We start from the raw sequence: 7,279 nt of genomic DNA on the forward strand, positions 1-7,279 counted from the left end.
GGTACAGGATACTTTCGGGTGTTAAAAGTTTTCTAGCACGGTAGAGAGAGCCCACCTTCCTTGCAGCGGCCCTGGCAATGCCCTCGATGTAACTGTTCCAACTCATGTTTCCAGTGAACGTTAGGCCAAGGAGCTTGAGAGACGTACTCTCAGATAAAGAGTCGTTGGCCATTGCTATAGGTGGTAGAAAAGGTTTCTTGTAATTATTGAATGAAACCAGTTTTGTCTTGGTGGCATTGAACGTGACCATCCATTTTTGTCCCCATTCCACTACTGATTGGAGGTCATCCTCTAGTGTTTCTGCCATTACTTTAGATATATGTTCGTTTGTTTTCCTGTCGTGCCTGCTATAGAGTGTGGTGTCATCAGCATATATCCCCATCTCAGAGGCAATCTTGTCGGGGAGGTCATTTATGAATATCAGGAACAGCAGAGGTCCCAGGATAGATCCCTGGGGCACTCCCGCATTTATATCATATTGTTTAGATGTACGACCGTCGAGGACAACCTGGATTTTTCTCTTATCTAAGAAGGATTTAATTACGTTAAGTATTCTACCAGTGATACCGTAAGATCTAATCTTCCTGAGGAGACCCTCATGCCATACCCTGTCAAAAGCCTTAGATATATCTAGAGCTACCGCTCTTCCCTCTCCCGCTTTGTCCAGTGAATGGTATATGCGTTCAGAGATTACAGTGAGGATGTCTGCCGTGGAACGGGCTTGTCTAAATCCATATTGACGATCGGTCAGAAGTTTAGCATCTGTAAGGTGCTGGACTAGAGCATGGTTAATTAAGGTCTCAAATATTTTGGCAAAAAGTGGGAGGAGGCTAATAGGGCGATAATTTAATGGGTCAGTTCTTTCGCCAGAATTCTTGAATACTGGTACTACAGAAGCAGTTTTCCAACAGCTCGGAAAGCAAGATTCATTAAGGCATTTGTTGTAGAGTTTAGAGAGAACTGGAGCTACTTCGGCTGAGCACTTTTTTAATAGCACAGCTGGGATGAGGTCGGGTCCACATGCTATGGAAGTGTCAAGGTTTTTTATGATAGCATGCACCTGAGCAGGGGTGATTTTCAGGTCGTCTAGCGTGGCGTCTGTCCGCATAGGAAATTGAGGTAGGGGGTGGTTTAGAGGGCCCAGTGTGGAGTTTGAGGCAAACCGACTGGCAAGCATGTTAGCCTTCTCGGTTGCTGAGCAAAGAACCTCGTGATTGTTGGTTAGTGGGGGAATTGTTGATTGCCCATTATTTACTACACTGTTGTAGATTTTCCAGAAGTCACGAGTTCCTAGTTTTTGTGCTTCGATGCGTTTTTTCGTGGTTTCCGTAAATTCCCTCTTAGCTGTCGCTATTTCTTTCTTAACGTTACTTCTAGCTTCTATGTACTTCTGTCTGTTTGAACTGGACTTATGTCGATTAAACCTGCGGAATGCATGCTGCCTTTGAGCAATGGCAGTTGCGCAAGTCGAAGTAAACCATTAGGGAGAGTGTGGCTTGCTATAGAATTTCCGCATGGGAACATGCGCTTCTATTGCAGTTTTGAACCATTCAGTGGTCTCGGTTGCACACTGTTCAGCAGGAAGAGAAAAAATATTTCCCCATGGGGCGTCTCTGATAAGATCTCTGATAGCTTCCCAGTCAGCCTTTTTATAATATCTCGTTGTTTTGAGCACTGGCTCTTCAGTTTTGGGTCTAGAGTTTAGGGCGATTTCAACCATTATCACCGCATGGAGTGAGATACAGAGAAGCTATGAGTTGCGCTGCCTGCTGCATCTGTGTAAGTAGAGAATCCAAGCCAGTTTTTGTGATGGACATTAAAGTCGCCAAATACATGTACTTGGGCGCTAGTGTCGAAGGAGAGTGCTGTGTCTATGCTGTCAGATACTTTGTTTATTATGGTGCAGTCTTGGGTCGAGGGAGAGCGGTAGAGAAAGTAAAAGTAGCTAATGTTGTGTTGCATGATTAGTCTAAAGCACATAAAGGCTTGATCATCCGTTTCTAGGTTTGTTTCTCTAGTCAAGGGAAGGGTACTACGAATGTAAACTCCAAGTCCGTGCATATGTCTGTCAGAGTCCTTACGGCAGAGTGGGAGATATCCAGGCATGTTAAAGTAGTTAGAGGGGATGGAGGAGTGTAGGTTAGTCTCACTTAGTGCTAAGATATCCGGGGTATTTGTTAGGAGAAATGCTTCAACATCAGCTAAATTAGTTCTAGGCCCACGAATATTTGTGAATGCAAGCCTCAAGGGAGGAGGCAAGTTGGATTTGTTTGACCCTAAGCCTGGTTTTAGCTTATTTTTAGATTGTACTGTCATCATGTTTTTTTAACGAGTTTCAGTTGGGTTAGGGGAAGCCGAACAGAAGGTTATGCAGAATATCACACATGCATCACAAGTAGACCATCAGCTGACCCTCCATCAACTAGGACTGTGGCCTCAGGAAAGCCCACCGGGGATGAGTGCAGGGTCCCTTTCCATGCGCGCCATGGCACTGCAAACATCCCGATATTATTCAACTGTTGATGGAGCAGCCGCTCTAAGCGCTACCAAAGAGTTAGGGCTCCTGTACTACCAGTCGGAAACAGCAGCCAGTAACTGTCAATCCGGTACCCTCAACCCATCGGAGGAAGGTCAACCCAATCTAATTGCTCTGGCATATGTGGTACTCAAGCATTCTCAAGTGCCCAGCTTTAGGGGTGGGGTGTGTCGGGAGTGGGGAAACGGCGTTCATTGCCCTAGACAAGAAACAAGATCTACCACTGGGTGTTTCTGTCGAATCACTGTGATAGTATCTCTGCGCCTGACTAATAGGCAAAGAAGGAGTATGGGAGCCGGGCGATAGGCAGGACCTATCTACTCCTTAAGCATTTTAGGTTTGCAAACCGGTAATTTGATTGAGTCACCAGCTCTAGGAAGGTTGTCATCCAAGACTGAAGAGGCCTCCCTCCTCTTTGGTTTGGTTTCAGAGTTTTCCTTCTCCTAGACGGATGATCTGGAAAGATCTACTGGGTCCGTCACAACTGAGAGGGTTTGCTCCGCGCCTGGGTTCTAATCCAGGTATTTCTGCGACCCCGCGTGGTTAGTTAATGTTATTGGGTTAGTTTGTAGAGGTTATATCTGCTAAAATAGTTACACTCCTCAAAGTGGATTAGGGACATTGTTATTTCATTGTTACTGGATAAAGAGGTTGAGTAGAGCTCATGCAGTGTAAGCAACTATGATTGTAAGGAGGCTTGTTAGGAGATAATGTGGTTTGAGGCTTTCTCTTTTGTATATATATATATATTTTATTTTTTCCTTTTATTTTTATTTATTTATTTATTTATTTTTTTATTCATGTGAGCTTGGGTCTAGTATAATATTAGAGTGTGAGTAGGTGTTAAGAATTGAACTACGAGTTGTGCCCAAGCTATATTTTAGATGATAGCAGGGCATGAGATGCGAGTGCAAATATAGTACGGGTAAAAACAGTAAGTTTTGAGTCATGTGTAATTTGGTAAATAGATATATGGGCTGGTTTTAGTAGGTAACCTGGTTAAAAAAGGCATTACTATGCTTCCATTTCCATTGTTACTGGGAGAGGGTATAGATAAAAATTCGTGCTGTGAAAGCAGCTAAATTTGCTACAGTATTGGATTGAGAGAGACGAGTTAATGTATGGTTAGATATAGTTTTGTAAGTTTAGGGATGGATGATTACATATGGTTTAGTAGGTTTAGGATAAGGATAAAGTGTTAAGGTATGATTTACTTATTAGAAATTCTGATTTGGTGCCCAAACCGAATATTTAGCAAGACTGAAATATAAGATATGTTCAGTATAGATACAAGAGAACATTTGATATGGAGTACAGTTATACCTGATAGATATAGGTTATTGTATATGTTGTAAATATAGTTAAATATAGAGGGATGGATAAGTAGTAATGTATACGAATGCATGGTGAAAATTATCGGTTACAATATGCCTGGAAATGTAAAGAATATTTGCTTTAAATTTCATGCTAAACAGTTAAAGATTTTACTTATCTTTGGTTTTCTTTTCTTGGACACTCGAGACTAAAGACCAGGGTGGTCGTTTCTCTTGGCCCCGAAAGGTCAAATGGCATTTGTGGTACCAAGATGCTATCTAATTCAGTAGAGGACTGGGTAGGCTACTTTAGGGGGAGGGGGGGTCACTTGGTGAAAAGTTTTCCAATGGGCGGCGCGACGATGATTCCTCGCTTGTGTATCGTTTTCAGAGATATTAATGTTAACAATTGAAATACGCGTTCCAAACAAATATGATGAAAATAAAATAATAGCATATATAACGTACAAGGTGAAAAGCGGAAAAACTGAAAAGGAAATGTGCAGTTACTACAGCTTTCGAAAAGAATTTAAATCATATTCACCGTAAGGATTTGTTGAAATAAGTTAAACCGCCGTGAAGGAAAACCATCAATAAATTAACGAATGGTAGAGTTTCAGGTTTAACTCAATAAATCTAATTATTTATATACGTTTTTTTAAATATATGCAATAATTGGACATGTAATAAGTCTGGATTTCTTACACGGTGGAAATGATTTTGAAATAAAGTTTTCATATCCTCTAAATAAATACGCATGATTTCTTTTTTTTTTTTTTTTTTTAACCGAGTTTATCTTTACTATAGCATTGACTTATTTAAGTGAGATGGGTTTTGTAAACTGCGAAATGGTCTATTTAAATGGTGAAAATTATCGGTTACAATATGCCTGGAAATGTAAAGAATATTTGCTTTAAATTTCATGCTAAACAGTTAAAGATTTTACTTATCTTTGGTTTTCTTTTCTTGGACACTCGAGACTAAAGACCAGGGTGGTCGTTTCTCTTGGCCCCGAAAGGTCAAATGGCATTTGTGGTACCAAGATGCTATCTAATTCAGTAGAGGACTGGGTAGGCTACTTTAGGGGGAGGGGGGGTCACTTGGTGAAAAGTTTTCCAATGGGCGGCGCGACGATGATTCCTCGCTTGTGTATCGTTTTCAGAGATATTAATGTTAACAATTGAAATACGCGTTCCAAACAAATATGATGAAAATAAAATAATAGCATATATAACGTACAAGGTGAAAAGCGGAAAAACTGAAAAGGAAATGTGCAGTTACTACAGCTTTCGAAAAGAATTTAAATCATATTCACCGTAAGGATTTGTTGAAATAAGTTAAACCGCCGTGAAGGAAAACCATCAATAACGAATGGTAGAGTTTCAGGTTTAACTCAATAAATCTAATTATTTATATACGTTTTTTATAATTATTTATATACGTTTATTTGCTCGGTTTATCTTTTTCTTTGATATTCACTCTGTCGTTAGTTGGAACAGCAAAGTTTACGATTTGACAGGACTTTTCTTTCTGTTAATTATTACAACAACTCGTCTTCTTGCTTGGATGGGTTTGTCTGTTTGTATGTCCATGTCTCATCGTTTTTTTTGTGATTCTCGTTTTCAAGTACTGTTGCCGGCTTATGCTTGTAACATTTGTCTGTGCGTTCAAGATGCAGTTGTTTGCAAAATTCCCAGTGTACGGCCTTCCCAATTGGTCGTGCCTGTTCTTGTATTCCCTGTGAGCCAGTTTTCTGCATTCACTTAATATATGGTTTATCGTTTCGTTTCATTTGTCCACAGAGTCTGCATTTGTTGTTCTCTTGTGTTTTGTCGATCTTTGATCTGATATGGTTTGTTCTTATCGAGTTATCTTATGCTGCAGTTAATAGGGATGCAGTTTCTCGGTTTACGTGTCTTTTCCGCATCCATGTCTAAATGTTTTCGTTATTCTCATCTTTTTTCATCCTTACGAATCTCCCGTGTAGTTGTTTCTCTTCCCAGTTTTCTTTTTCGTCTTATCCTTTGTATCTCTGGTTTCTGTCTTGTTGATTTTTTCAATCATCATCATCATCATCATCATCATCATCATCATCATCATCATCATCATCATCATCATCATCATCCTTTGCCCCCCCTTAAAAGGAAAGTGGAATATTCCAAATGGCTAATAAAATTTAATAAAAATATAACTAAATTGGTAAATTGGTGTCGCTGAAAGAGAAAAAACAGCCACATTTAGATTGGATGATGAAAACCTTAGCTACATCCGTATTGAATAAAAGAAATCTTGTTTACCAATGAAAACTAAAAAAAAAAACACGGCAGTTTTAAATTTCTGTTCAAATGTATTTCCTAACGTAAATACTTAAATAATATGCGTATTAACGTTTATTTATAATAACTTATGGAAAGAAATATAGAAATAACAACCATATTATTTATAGGATTCTTTTGTGTAAATTTTAAATAAACGTAATAGATTCTTTTTAAGATTACGAATTGTGCCGTTTTTGGATCGGATTTTCAAGTTACATTCAATCTTTATGTCGTCTTTTGTTTATTAAATAGAATTATTGTACAGAAAATTGTTGTACAGAATTATTTTTTTCGAGTTCTATTGATTTCATTGACACGGATATTAAAAGCTTTTTTCGTAATGTTACAGAAATATAAAAATATTAAAAAAGACAGAATTTCTGGTGCTTGTGCATCTATGTTACAGCGTTATTTTTAAAATAGTATTTTTGAATTAAATTAAATTTTTACGATATTTTTGTTTATTAAATTGTAAGGTACAGAAAAAAGTTACAAAACACCCTCCCTCCCATGTTAAGAAAAGTTTTCTCAATAATAACGTTATTATTTCAGTAACATAAGTGCATAAGTACTAAAATTTGTTATTATCTACGATATTTATTATATACGATGTCTTATTTTAATAATACAAAATCAAAAAATAAATTCCTGCGCTTTTTCTTAGTACTTTAGTCAAGTTTTTTTTGTTTACATAAAATAATTATTCTAAGATTTTAAAAAATAATGGATTCATTATATTTCGTGATCGTTAAATTAATAAATACCGACACTTTTATTAAAATTGGTTGATTTTCTGAATTTTTGCGAATTTTTAAGTTAAGAGGAGGGGTAAAAATGTTTATACATTTTAGGGATCGACTATTCATTTTGCACGAACCCAAAGTTCCCTGTTTTTAATTAATAACTGACTTATTTCAGCTCAGATTGTATCCCACAAAAATATTTTTTATTATTTAATATTATTGAAAAACTAAAAGCCATACCACTAAAACAAACTTTTAAAAACTCCTATTTAAAAAAATTCCAAACTTATTTCATCAGAATACATTTCAGTTTCTTCGTAAACAAGTCAGGCGGCCTTTTGGCTGGGAGGAAAATGTAGCATCTGTTCT

This window comes from Euprymna scolopes, chromosome 11 (genome assembly GCF_053919585.1).
Source record: "Euprymna scolopes isolate OS-2025 chromosome 11, ASM5391958v1, whole genome shotgun sequence".
Classification (NCBI taxonomy): Eukaryota; Metazoa; Mollusca; class Cephalopoda; order Sepiida; family Sepiolidae; genus Euprymna; species Euprymna scolopes.